This window comes from Halichoerus grypus, chromosome 6 (genome assembly GCF_964656455.1).
Source record: "Halichoerus grypus chromosome 6, mHalGry1.hap1.1, whole genome shotgun sequence".
Classification (NCBI taxonomy): domain Eukaryota; kingdom Metazoa; phylum Chordata; class Mammalia; order Carnivora; family Phocidae; genus Halichoerus; species Halichoerus grypus.
Genome location: NC_135717.1, coordinates 162858845 through 162872618, shown reverse-complemented (window position 1 = coordinate 162872618; position 13774 = coordinate 162858845). Strand labels below are relative to the sequence as shown.

The window sequence follows — 13774 nt, the reverse complement described above, 5'->3', positions numbered from 1 at the left end:
ATCTGCTCTCATGGGGCCCATGATCTGATTTTTTGTCCATCTCTCATATGATTCAACAACAAAAAGGATTTTCCATTTTTGTTTTTGGGAGTCTGTATTATCAAAATGATAGTTTTCCCTTTCAGTTTCCAAATATAAAACTACCTTATAATGTTGAATTTATGTTTCCAAACTACACACACCACCCTACAGCCATACTCTTTTGTTCTTCACTCACATGCTCTTATTTAATTTTAGGTTTTACAAACCTAAGTCAAATATAGGTCTATAATTTAAAAAACTAATCCCCTGTCTCACTCTTCTCCATCGGAGACCCCTTTCTTACTTTTTTTTTTTTTTTAGTCATTTCATATTCTTTTTCTAAATGTTGTTTATACTGCTTGCTATTCTTGCCTTGTCAGTTTTGGGTATCATCTTGACTTTCTACTAAGGAAGTAAAGATTAGCATTCCTTCATTTGACCTGACTCCTTCCTCTCAATACAGTCACAGGATAATGCATGCTAGCTAAATAAATACTCAGTATTTACAGGTTTGGCGGCCATTAAACTCAGTTCCCAGCCCACCTTCTGAAACTCTGCTCTGTGATGCTGGGGCTGGGACTTTGCAAAGTGCCTTTTCTCCCTGAGCAGCTGGTAAGGGAGATACAGCACTAGCCAGCACAACCTCTTTGCCAGCTCCTTGGAGAGCTTCTGATCTGCTTGCTTCTGTAAGACCAACTCCCTGACTGCTTCATGCTACTAAAATGCTATTAAAAAGTCCATTTTTGCACCCATGATTCAAGAGGCTACCTTTATCATACACTAGATTTCCAAATGTACCTGGGTCTATTTCTGGGTTTCCAACTGTATTCCATTTGTTGATTCATGTGTCGGTCCTACGTTGTTTTAATTACCCTGGCTTTAAAGTATGTGTCAACATCTGGTAGGGCTAGTCCCTCTTGACGTTTTCCTTTTTTAGTGTTTCCTGGCTCTTCTTCCATGTTTGCTTTTCCATGTGAATTTTTCTAAGCCTACAGGTGTGGATGATTCTGATAAGGTTACTCATGAAGAATGACGACGTTCTGAGTGAGTTCACTGCCCTACTGCAACCAGCGGCACACAATAGGAGTCTCTCTTTATCATGAGAGCTACTCATCAATGGGCTTACATGGCTGGCGATCTAGCTGTCCTATCCCACTGTGCAGGGTCCGTGGCAAACAAACCACACATGCAGTGATAGCTTCAGGAAAGTATGACTTTTAACTACAAATCACAGCCCTTTGGCAAGGAAAGGTACTGATCATTTTAAATGGCTATTGCAATCTCAAAACAGATAGGGTTAGCTTTTAGCTAAAAAGTCCCATTCAGGTTAGGGGAGTAAGTTACTTAGTAGCAGAACTTACTGCCCCCCCCCCCCCCGCAAAGGAAAAGTCACACAATTGGTGAACACCTAATAATCCTAGTCGAATTAAAATGAGCAAAATGGTCAGGTAAGATATAGGAGGAGAAATGGAGAAGGTTCTATTTTCAACCCATTTAATTAGTCAGTGCAGCCATGACATGTCATGTGATGATGAAGAGGCTAGGGTAATAAACTGTAAAACAATAGCTTCTCTATCCAAGCTCATGAGTCAACCGATCTCACCAATAAATGTCATGATGTAGTATTTGCAAGATTTGTTAATGATGATGAAACTCAAGGAAATTTTTCTTGCTACCAAAAAAAAATTGCCTGAAACATGCAAAATCCATCTGTACTTAATATTTTGTCTTTGTATCTAGAAACAGAAAGTCTGTCTTAGAGGAACTGTGTTGGGGGCTCTACTGATGGCGGCCCATCAGTGGTTGGCTCCATGGCAGGTTTCTACAGACAGACATTTGGTGGCTTGGCAGAGAGAGTTCCCAACAGGTGTTTGAGCTGAAAGGTGAGTGGCAAGGGTACTTTCAAGAAAGCAGTTGGTCAGCTTTGAGACATTTCAAGGTAAATAATGGTCAGAAATTAGCCCACCTTGAAGATGGTATTCATCACATGGACTGGGGGAGGAAGTCTCAGCAAGGCCTGAGAAGGAATGCTTTGACTTCAAGCGGTGAGATTCTTGGGAAAAATCCTGTTGCAAAAGGAAACCTTGACACGTTTCCAGTGCGGCTTGGGCTGGCGTGAGAGGGAAGATATCAGCATGCCTCCAATCTTAACATAAACCACCTAGCAGATCTGCAGGACCAAACTGAGCAGTATCTTCCCTCTTTCCACACATATGCCTGACGGGCTGAGGGACCCTGTTCCTGAATCTTCTGCTTAGCCTGAAAACTTGACTTTGAGAGAAGAGAAAGAACTCCATGGGGGGCAGATCATACACTCAAGATGAGGTTTCCTGATCTGCCCCCCAAGTTCTGATTTCTGTGAAGAAGGTATCCGGCCTTGCGTGGGAAAGTAGGGGCCCCACTTGGTGCAATTTTTAGCTTCCTACGTGTGTGACCAAGCTTTTCCTTGTTTAGCATCCATCAAAAGCAAGGACAGGAATGGTCTCACTTCAGCAGGAAATAGAATCTGTGTGTGCTTATCGCAAGTTTGACCAAAGAGAGAGAGAGAGAGAGATTTCACACATTTCAAAGATAAAATTTATTTTTGATTTCTAACATAAAATTTTTAATGCACATGCAGCCTGGAAGAAACCAGGAAACAAACACATGTATAATTATTTTGGAACAGCTAGGCCTCTAGTTAAGCCTGTTTATGTTTGTAAGAAAATGTTTTTTCAAAGTCTTAGGTACTTTGTCTTAGGCTATATTTTTATTCATACTGCTTCAGTTCATGATTTCCATAGCTTTCCAGCTCAACAGCATCAATCTATTTTCATGTTTTAAGTGGTCCTTATTCAACTAATTTATAACCTTTATTTAGATTAAATATATCAACCTACCTATAGAAAAATTAAATTCCATTTTGCCTTAAGCCAACTACTTAACAGAAATATAATGTGTTCTCTTCACGAGTTTTAAAAATGTATAAAAAGAAAAGAAAGATTAATTTTATGAAATGTAAGTTAATTGTAATTGCCTTTTTTCCCCCAATAAAGTTTAGTTTAAAAAGTAATTCTTGGTTTTAAATAAGGGGGAAAAAAACCACTCTTACCCCTGCCATATACCACATACCAGATCCATTAGCATCTTGTATAGTAGAAACTTATTACATATAATAATTTTTAAGGTCCTTGAGACCTGAAAATTATTTCAAGGGTTAGAGAAAAGGGAGTCTGGAGGCTGCTTGGTTCAGTTTCACCAGAGACCCACTCTTCGTCTCCCCTGGGTATGTGAGTAAGTGAGGCAGGGCCCCAGGGTCTCAGCCTCCTGTTATGTGGGTGTTGACCCAGCCCCGTCTCCAACCTGGGTTCACTTCTCACCTCCTGCTGTATCTGCTTCTCCCCTTCCTGAGACATCCCAGAGCTGTCAGTCATGAATTATCCTGCCTCCCGTTGGCTGCTGCCTCTGCCTCTGCTTGGCCTCCCACAGTTCAGAGTGGGTGGGCCGCCCTGGTAAAGAAGCACTGAAGACTGGAGTGGGTGAGGCACCATCACTCGGCTACCTCCCCCTCCTTTGGGCCAGTGCTGGCCTTCAGCTCTCTCCCAGAGCTCTTCCTCTTCTCCTTTTTCTCATTCTTTGCCTTCTCCCAGCTTCTTCTGGCCATGCCAACCCCTTCTCCCCTGCTCCCCTCCTCCCCAACCCAGCCAGTGCCCTGTCATTTATTTCTGGAGTGGCTTATCTTACTTGAGGATGATGCAGGTCCTTTCCTTCTCTGGGTCCTTATTTGCCGCTTGTCCTGTTGCAGGCCCTGGGTAAGTCATATTAATAGACAGTGACTCACAGCACAACACAGTAGTACAACCACTAGAACCCACTTAAGAGGGAAGATAGCAAAGCCCTAATTCCAGGTGGTGCAGGTCATCTAATCAGCATGGCTACCTTGAGGTGGTGGTGGTGATGGTCCTGGGTCTGCCATTCACCAGTTCCCTTGTAGAGATTATTTAAGTTTCTCATACTTTTATGAAGTGGATATTCTCTATTTTGCAGATGAGGAAACGGAAACTCAGAGGTGTGAGTTGACTTGCCTCAGGCCCCAGTTGGCAGAGCCAAGACTGGAAGGGAAGTCTGACGTGTAAGTCCATGTTTTTCACACTGCCTGTTGCCTTGACTTTAGTTATTTTCTGAGCAGTTCTGAGCAAGAAGGGATTTTTTTTTTTTTTTTGTCCAACTATCCTTTACACTTCTATTTAGTTTCTTAACAACTATTTCTATTTAGTTTTTGATCATCATTGGCAATTTCTGTCTCCAAGTGTACTCAATTGAATCATCCCTTTATGGATGCAGCACATTGGCTCATGGATGGATTGGCTGTGGTTTCCTTCATCTCTGCCAAACCCTTCCCTGGTGCCCAGTAAGCAAGAGCTGCCTGTGTTTGTACCATGCACAGTCCTAATTAGTAGCTTTAATCAATCAGTACATCAAGTGCCTTCCTTTTTCTGCTCTTGAGATTTCCAAATGTGCCCGCAGCATAGTTCTCCATGATGCGTGGTGGTGCAGCCCACCAAGGTGGGTCCCAGCTCATATGCCACTTCAGCTCTGGTGCCCAGGTCGAGTGGTACATGTCAGTGTTCTTCAGAGGAGCCCAGGCATTCTGTTTGTTACTCTCTGGAACATGTGATTCCAGAGTAAGTGTCTCAGATAATGTGTTCTGGTTGCAAAGGGGAGAGATCTAATATTAATTGGGTAGAATTCTCAAGCCAAACATTGACCTAGCCATTGGACATACATTATCTCATTTAATCATACAGCACTTCAAGGGAGAGGCAGCATTGAAGTCATTTATTCATTCATCAATGAATAACATCAAAAGCACAGTATGATCCAGGTCTGTGTTAGGTTGCCAAATGCTGTGGGTACAGAAGCAAATAAGAAAGAGACCGTTTCTGTCCTCATGGAACAGGTGGTTCCAGGAAATCATAAACACTGAAACAAATAATTACAAGTGCAATGGGTGTTGTGATGCTAACAACACGGTTAGTGTTAGCACTGCAGTGACTTCAGGCTCCATTACCATGCTCACAACTGCACAGGCACTCTGCTAATCCCATTAGTGGCATTGCCCAGATATTCCCTATAAGATCTTTAAGAGGCCTGAAATAACCAAACCCTATTTTCTCTTGAGGTGATAGAGGGTTAGGGAGTTAAGTTACTTGTCCAAGTTCCCATTAGCAGAGTTGTGATGGTTAAAGGAGAAATTTTGTCTTAAGTATGGCTGGCCATGCAAGGCAGGGGCCAGATTGCCTGGGTTCAAATTCAAGCCGTACTATTTATTAGTTGTCACTAAATCTCTCTGTGTCTCAGCTTTCCCTATCTGCGAAATGGGGATACTAGTAGTGCTGACTCATGGTTATTATTCCCATGTCGCTGTTGAGGAACCCGAAGCAAATGTATTAAGTCACAGGCTCAAGGTCAATAGAAAAGCCAAGACTCAGCTCAAGTCTCCCCAGCTGCAAAGTTAATGCTTTTACTATCTTTGCTACTAAGATCTCCAGAAGAAGTCTGATATTTTCCAGGTGACCCAGAACATTGAATGGGCTCTTGGACCCCTTATAATGGTGCCAAAGTACCTCTTGAGAGATGCCGTTGGGCCTCCGTCATTAGATATCTGGCTCTAGACACACTGATAGGGCATATTCTGGGAGCACCATCTATGGGAATAGTTCATTTGAGAGGAATGTGAGTAAATAAAAGCGCTGGTGTGTACATATGAATTGACAAGGAAAAAAGAAATGAACAGGTCTTCAGTGTAGAGAGGACTTCTGGGATCATGCACATGTGTGACTATGTGTGTTTAGTTGGGTTGGGGTGATTTCATTTGTGTAAGGAGCTTCTCTTTGGGATAAAAGAGACTCCCTTTCTACCAGAGGCCAAAGAAAAATGAAGCTCTCACTGTGAGTGGCCCCACTGAGAAACACCAACCCTCCTTTAAAGGTGTCTGTTTTGTGTGATTAGTGTTCATAGGTTGAACTGCCAAGACCATTTGTTCTCTGCGACATCTATAGACAGAAAGCCTGGTGTTTCTTCTGGGACATGTGTGTGCACACGCACACACACACACACACACACACACACACATATTTTTGGCTAGTTCGGGCTCCTTGGCTGCCAACATACACCCTGCCTTTGTTTCAGCGATTGCTGATAACCCCATTAACATCTCACTAAAGATTCTGGCAGCCTCACAAACCAGTCCTTACCTCAGGGTAGGCTCCTCCAGAACATTCCTCCCCTTTCCTCCCCCCACCACAACCCTATTAGGACCAAACATGTTTTTCCTTTTACCTTAGACATGCATCTTCTTGTCTGGGCTCTTGTTTTTCTCCTGTGCAGATTTATGAGGACGTTTTAAGGAAAACGTCCTTACACATAAAGCTGTGATCTTCAGCTGGTCCTAGGGATAGAACTTACTTCTAAGAGGCAATCTTGTGGTTCACATTCCAGTCCACCCCCCTGACCCTGCATATCATGGATGCTTACACACACACACATACAAAGGAAACCCACTGGACATGTGTCTTTTAACCCAACACCAAGTTTGGATTTTTTTCCTCCTGAGTATCTTTCAGAACTGTTCATTTCCACCTCCACCAGCACACCCCAATCCAGAGCGCCACCGAATTTTGCCTGGACTTTTTCAAGAACCTCCTAGACCTTTCTATTGGTCTCGCTGCCTTCTGTCTTTCCCCATTCAAATCCACTCCCCACTGTGCTCTTTCTAAAATATGAATAGGATCTTGTAAGTCCCTTGCTTTAAGCATTTAAATGCTCCTCTGGTATCTCTAGGACTGAGGATAGGGTCTGGCTCATGGTGGATGCCCAGTAGAAATTTCTGGAATTGAATAGAGTTGAGTTTTCAGTTGAATCTAATGGAATATCCATTCTGAGAACTCTAAAAACGGCCTTGTCTTGAGAGCTTTATTCCCTTTTTTAGTTATCACCTGAAGTCCTTCTTTCATTTTGGGGGAACACTTCTACTTTTAATTCTGTGGTCTGTGACTTTGTGGGTCTTACAGAAAAATAACCATCTCATATTCCAACAAGAAACAGAATGTTAGAACTGGAAGGGACCTTTGAAACCATGCTTTTAGCTTCAAGAGGCTGTGTAACATGTTGGGTTTCTGATAAGTTGCCTAAAGGGCAAGTTATTAAAAGGTGCAAACAGCTACATCAACATCCCCAATTTGGGAGCCATCAAAAAGGGACATAGTTGTCCACCCACAAATGGGGACAACATTTGTGAAGACACAAAGAACTATTTTGATTTCTTTAGATGACTTTATTATTGTTAACTAAAGCTTGTGCTTTATTAAGATTCCCTTAGTTTTTACCTAATGTCTTCTTCCTGTTCTAAGATCCCATCCAGGACGCCACATTACATTTAGTGGCCATGTCTCCTTAGGCTCTGCTTTGCTGTGACAAGTTTCTCAGATTTTCTTTGTTTTTGAGGATCTTGACCTCTTTGAGGAAGATTGGTCAGGAGTTTTGTAGAATGTGTTTCACAATTGTGATTTGTCCGATGTTTTTCTTATGATAAGACTAAGGTAACATGTTATGGGGGACAAAAATGCTATTTTTATCACATCATATTCAGCGTTCCTACTTTCACCATGACTTCTCACTATTGATGTCATTCTTGATCATCTCGCTGAGATGGAGCCTCCCAGGCTCCTCCACCTTGTCCTCCTTTCCATACCATACTCTTTGGAAGTAAGTTACTAGGTATGGCCTCCACTTAGGGAGCAAGGAGTCATACTCCTTGAAGGCAAAGTGTCTGTATAAATTATTTGGTATTCTTCTGTATGGGGTATTTGTCTGTCTTCTCCCATTTAATTATTCAATAGTTCACAGATATATTTGTTTTGGATATTTATATTGAATAATATTTATTTATTTGTTTGGATATTTATTTTGGAACTCTTCCAGTTGGTTCCTGTGTCTTTTTGACAGGCTTTCATCATTGTGGGTATTATTTCATTTTAAACACTTCCTTACTCCTGGCACTAGAAAATGCCCCAGCCTCATCTTATATACTTCATATTCCAGTCCTAGAATCAGCCATTTCTCCAAGAATCCCTGGTTCTTCTTCTTGGAGAATAATATAAGAAATCAAGGTCTAGGCACTAGGTGTGCTTATTGTTATGTGGGGGTCACTGCTTCTGTGTCCCCTCATCTGATAAGGAAAAACCTGTGTATATATTCACGTATCTATAAATATTTCTATATTTCTATATGTAACAATCTGTGTCTATATTAAGCTAATCGTGTGTCTATATTAAGCTAATCGTGAATTCATACTAGTGTCTTCAACCCTAATCCATCACTACATTGATGGCTACTTCCCTTTATTAACTGTAATCTCCCACCCCAATAGTGAGAAACCTGGCTCTCGCACCATTTTTCATCCATTTGCTTAACTGTTTAATTCCAATACAATATTTCAGAATCGTTAACCTGTACCCCTATGGGAAATGACTTTATCAACTAGGGCACAGTGCTCATGTACAGTTCCTTTTGCCTTTAGTCTTTCAGACCCCATGCATTTTCAAAATTGCTTTAGTTAGATTTTATTTCCCCACCCCCATCAGTGAGGTTATTCCATACATTTGTAATACATTTAGAATTTTTTTATCATATTCTGTGTTTCATTCTGGATCCCCTGACTTTCTTTTTCTTTTAATTTTAATTTTAATTTTTTAATTTTTTAAAAAATTTTATTATGTTATGTTAGTCACCATACAATTAGTTAGTCATCATTAGTTTTTGATGTGGTGATCCACGATCCATTGTTTTCGTATAACACCCAGTGCTCCATGCAGTACGTGCCCTCCTTAATACCCATCACCGGGCTAACCAATCCGCCCTCTCCCCTCCCCTCTAAAACCCTGTTTGTTTCTCAGAGTCCATAGTCTCTCATGGTTCATCTCTCCCTCTGATTCCCACCCCCCTTCATTTTTCCCTTCCTTCTCCTAATGTCCTCCATGCTATTCCTTATGTTCCACAAATAAGTGAAGCCATATGATAATTGACTTTCTCTGCTTGACTTATTTCACTTAGCATAATCTCCTTCAATCCCATCCATGTTGATGTATAAATTGGGTATTCATCCTTTCTGATGGCTGAGTAATATTCCATTGTATATATGGACCATATCTTCTTCATCCATTCATCTGTTGAAGGGCATCTCGGCTCTTTCCACAGTTTGGCTATTGCGGACATTGCTGCTATGAACATTGGGGTGCATATGGCCCTTCTTTTCACTACATCTGTGTCTTTGGGGTAAATACCCAGGAGGGCAGTTGCTGGGTCATAGGGTAGCTCTATTTTTAATTTTTTGAGGCACCTCCACACTTTTCCAAAGTGGCTATACCAACTTGCATTCCCACCAATAGTGTAAGAGAGTTCCCCTTTCTCCACAACCTCTCCAACGTTTGTTGTTTCTTGTCCTGTCCATTTTTGCCATTCTAACTGGTGTAAGGTGGTATCTCAATGTGCTTTTGATTTGAATTTCCCTGATGCTAATGATGATGAATATTTTTTCATGTGTCTGTTAGCCATTTGTATGTCTTCTTCAGAGAAGTGTCTTTTCATGTCTTCTGCCCATTTTTTGACTTGATTATTTGTTTTTTGGGTACTGAGTTTGAGAAGTTCTTTATAAATCTTGGATACCAGCCCTTTATCTGTAGTGTCATTTGCAAATATCGTCTCCCATTCTGTGGGTTGCCCCTTTGTTTTGTTGACTGTTTCCTTTGCTGTGCAGAAGCTTTTTATCTTGATGAAGTCCCAAAAGTTCATTTTTGCTTTTGTTTCGCTAGCTTTTGGAGATGCATCTTGAAAGAAGTTGCTGTGGCCGATGTCAAAGAGGTTACTGCCTATGTTCTCCTCTAGGATTTTGATGGACTCCTGTCTCACATTGAGGTCTTTCATCCATTTTGAGTTTATCTTTGTGTATGGTGTTAGAGAATGGTCGAGTCTCATTCTTCTGCATGTGGCTGTCCAATTTTCCCAGCACCATTTATTGAAGAGACTGTCTTTTTTCCATTGCATGTTTTTTCCTGCTTTGTCGAAGATTATTTGACCATAGAGTTGAGGGTCCATATCTGGGTTCTCTATTCTATTCCATTGGTCTATTTGTCTGTTTTTGTGCCAGTACCATGCTGTCTTGGTGATCACAGCCCTGACTTTCTGATTTAAAAAAAAATTTGTATACATTAAGATTTACTCTTTGTGCTATGAAGTGCCATAGGTTTTGACAAATATGTAGGGCCATGTTATTATAATCACAGTATCATAAGTAGATTCTAAAAAAGTACCCTGTTCTTTCCACTTATTTAACCCTTCTCCACACCCTGGCAATCACTTCTGTTTAGTGCCTTGATAGTTTTACCTTTTCCAGAATGTTATATAAATGGAATCATGCAGTTTATAGTCATTCAGACTGGCTTCTTTCACTTAGCAATATGCATTTCAGATTCATTGATGTCTTTGTATGACTCGACAGTTCATTCCTTTTAATTGCCCAATAATATTCCACTATATATATGGAATACAGTTTGTTTATCCATTCACCTATTGAAGGACATTTTAGTTGCTTCCAGTTTTTAATTATGCTTAAAGCTGCTATAAACAATTGCGTGAAGATCTTTGGGTAGATGTAAGTTTCCCAACTGGTTTGCTACCAAAAACCTAGGAGTATGATTACAGGATCATATGGTAAAACTATGTTTAGTTTTGTAAGAAACTTCCAAGCTGTCTTCTAAAATGGCTGTACCATTTTGAATTTCCACCAGCAGTGAAAGAGAATTCCTGTTGCTCTGTATCTTTGCCAGCACTTAATATGGTAGTTTTAAAAAAGAAAATTAGCCATTCTGATAGGTGTGTAGTGGTATCTCCTTGTTGTTTTTGTGCATGAATTTTTGATTTATGTAAAGGACATTATATGCTATGTCTCCGTTTGTTTCTTTCTTTTTTTTTACTAAACATCATGTTTTTAAAATAACTCATATTGGGGTGCCTGGGTGGCTCAGTTGTTAAGCGTCTGCCTTCGGCTCAGGTCATGATCCCAGGGTCCTGGGATTGGGCCCGCATTGGGCTCTCTGCTCAGTGGGAGGCCTGCTTCTCCCTCTCCCACTCTGCCTGCTTGTGTTCCCTCTCTTGCTGTGTCTCTCTCTGTCAAATAAATAAATAAAATCTTAAAAAAAAACCCTCATATTGCTGTGTGCATACTGAATCCACTGCTTCTTATTGTGTAATATTCCAACTCCTAAGGGTGGTGGTGGGGGATTAAACTCCCTTCACCTTCAGCACCACCCCTCTATGTTATGTGAAATTATCCTTGCAATCTAAGTATAACCGAGGTAGTTTTTATGCAAATGTGGCTTCAAGGCAAGTTTCCCAAACTTCTATGCTAAAAAGATGGTGATGGTGGTGATAGTCTGGGTGTGTGTGGGTAAATGTCTTGATAAAATGTGAGATGTATTTGCCTTATTTACTACCACTCCCTTCTCCCATGACACGGATTAATCACTTATGGGATTAAAAAAAATATATATGTTGCAATGATTCTGAATTCTGTAGGTGGCCACTACAAACTGGTGAAGCTAACTTGGGGAAAGAAACGTATACGCTATTTCTAGACCAGAAGATATCTAAAATCTTACTAAACTCCAAACATTCTCTGTTCTGTGGGTAACCTAACCTGGCTGAAAAATTGGGTTCATGTAGGAGAGTGGCAGTAGACAAGAAAGGAAAAGGTAAGAGGGAGGGAATTTATATGTGTTAAATAGCTGCCATTTTTACAGTGGCTACTGTGTATCAGCCCTGGTGCCATATGTTTTCCATATATTCTTATAGGATGCACACAAAGTCTGACAACATCAACACTTATTTCCATTTTCAGATGAAGTATCTAAGGCCCAAAGAGGAAAAGTCACTTTCCCAAGAAGACTCAGGTAACAAATGACATCCTGAGTTTAGAACTGAGGTCTAAATTCATAATATTCTTATTATATCTTGGATCCTCTCACATGGATCTTCAGAAATGGCCAAGGAGTTAGGGCTGTATAGAGTAGACACACTATGTTGCTGGTGGTTTTTGAATAGGAAATATCAGGAGAGGTATGCCTCATGAGTGTTCAATAACAAGGTAGGTTGGGTGATTAAGTCTATTGCAAAGTCTGAGCATGAGATGAAGTCTGCATGTGGGTAAGAGTGGGACTGAAGAGGAAACAACTGGCACTTCCAAATGTTGAGTCAAAATGTCCTACAAGTAAGATTTGGAGCACAGTGAAAGAGACATCTTCCAGAGGAACAGAGTAGAGATTGTTCCTGAAGGGTTTGAACAGCACAAGCCTGAGGCAGAAAACATATACTATTGGAAAATGAATGCCTTTCTTTTGGAACTAATGCTGGTGTTAATTTATTCCCTCTTATAATTTACCTACCAGTTGAAGGGAAATTGTACTTTATGATGATTGGAGGGGCACCTAGCTGGCTCAGTTGGTAGAGCATGCAACTCTAAATCTCAGGGTCGTGAATTCCAGCTCCATGTTGGGCGTGGAGCCTAGTTAAAAAAAAAAAAAAAAGGAATCTAATGATGGTTGGAGTTTTTCTGTTGATCCAATGGTAGAATCATATAGTCAATCAGATAGAAGGAACAAAGCTTACAGTGTGCTGTTGATTGTATTGTACCTAGCTTTGAATCACTGAAGTACATAACTCTAACATTAACTGAACACATTTGAAGCATTTGTTTACTGCTCTTTATCTTCTGGAATGCTAAATAAATAATAGGGACTCATTTTCAGTGTTGAATGTAACTTAAGTTTTTACCTTGTGGTCTTGGCCTGGGCTGTTTAAATTGGACCAATTTCATTATTGACTTTCTTTCCCTCACTATACATTGTTCCATTAATTTCTCCAAAGTCATTTTTCTTGAGGTCCTGCCTTTGTAACTTTGTTGGGGTGAGGAAGGGTGAATGAGTTGCTGACATATCAAATGCTGACTGCTCCAAGCTGTTTGAATTTGTGGTTTGACCAGTCTGTTAGCAACTTTATTCTTTCATTACTAGATCAATATTTTCTTCATTTTTTTCCTCCTAGGATGTAAGTATTGCAATGGTGCTTTGGATCTCCAGATATGTCCAATGCCTATATGAAATTGTACTAAGGAACCATGTATACATTTATATATGCATTCACTCCATAAATATTTTGAACAATGAACTGTGTAGCATTGTTATTCTGCAAAATACCAACCCCATGAGGTGTTCTTAAAAAAAAAAAAAAAAGGATTCCCTGGTCAAATACATTTGAGACACCTGTCTTAGAGGATCAAAAACACACCTGAACCTATTATAAAAGTTGATCAGTCTCATAGTAGTTAGCTTAATTTCTTGTTGCTGTCTATCCATCTTGCCCTTAGAGACACTGTGTTATATTAGCTATCTCTGTATATCCTTGCATGTCAGGCCTCCCTGGCTGCCATTCCAACTTTGCTGATCATTTCTGTAGTTCTGTTTACATGGTTTCTGAAGTTAAGCACCATCTCCTGACCTCTTCCACCCCATTGCTGCTAGGAAACTCATACCATCAGTTCACCCTACAGAGAATAGGCATTGCTGAGCTTCTGAATAATGCTAGTGCCCTCCTGACCAACATGTTCCTAATCACCTTGGTAAACAGAATGTTCTCTGCGCCCTCCTAAGGAACAGGGACA

The 13774-nt window shown here is 40.5% G+C and overlaps 1 long non-coding RNA gene across 1 annotated transcript in view; it reads left to right on the top strand.

Annotated features, from left to right (window-relative positions):
• The first annotated feature begins 1577 nt into the window (after positions 1-1577).
• Positions 1578-13774, top strand: part of LOC144382167 (uncharacterized) — a 35868-nt gene continuing 23671 nt past the window's right edge. The window contains exons 1-2 of the long non-coding RNA XR_013448607.1: positions 1578-1904; positions 4048-4132. This is a non-coding gene — a long non-coding RNA (uncharacterized LOC144382167). The remainder of the gene's footprint in view (positions 1905-4047; positions 4133-13774) is intronic.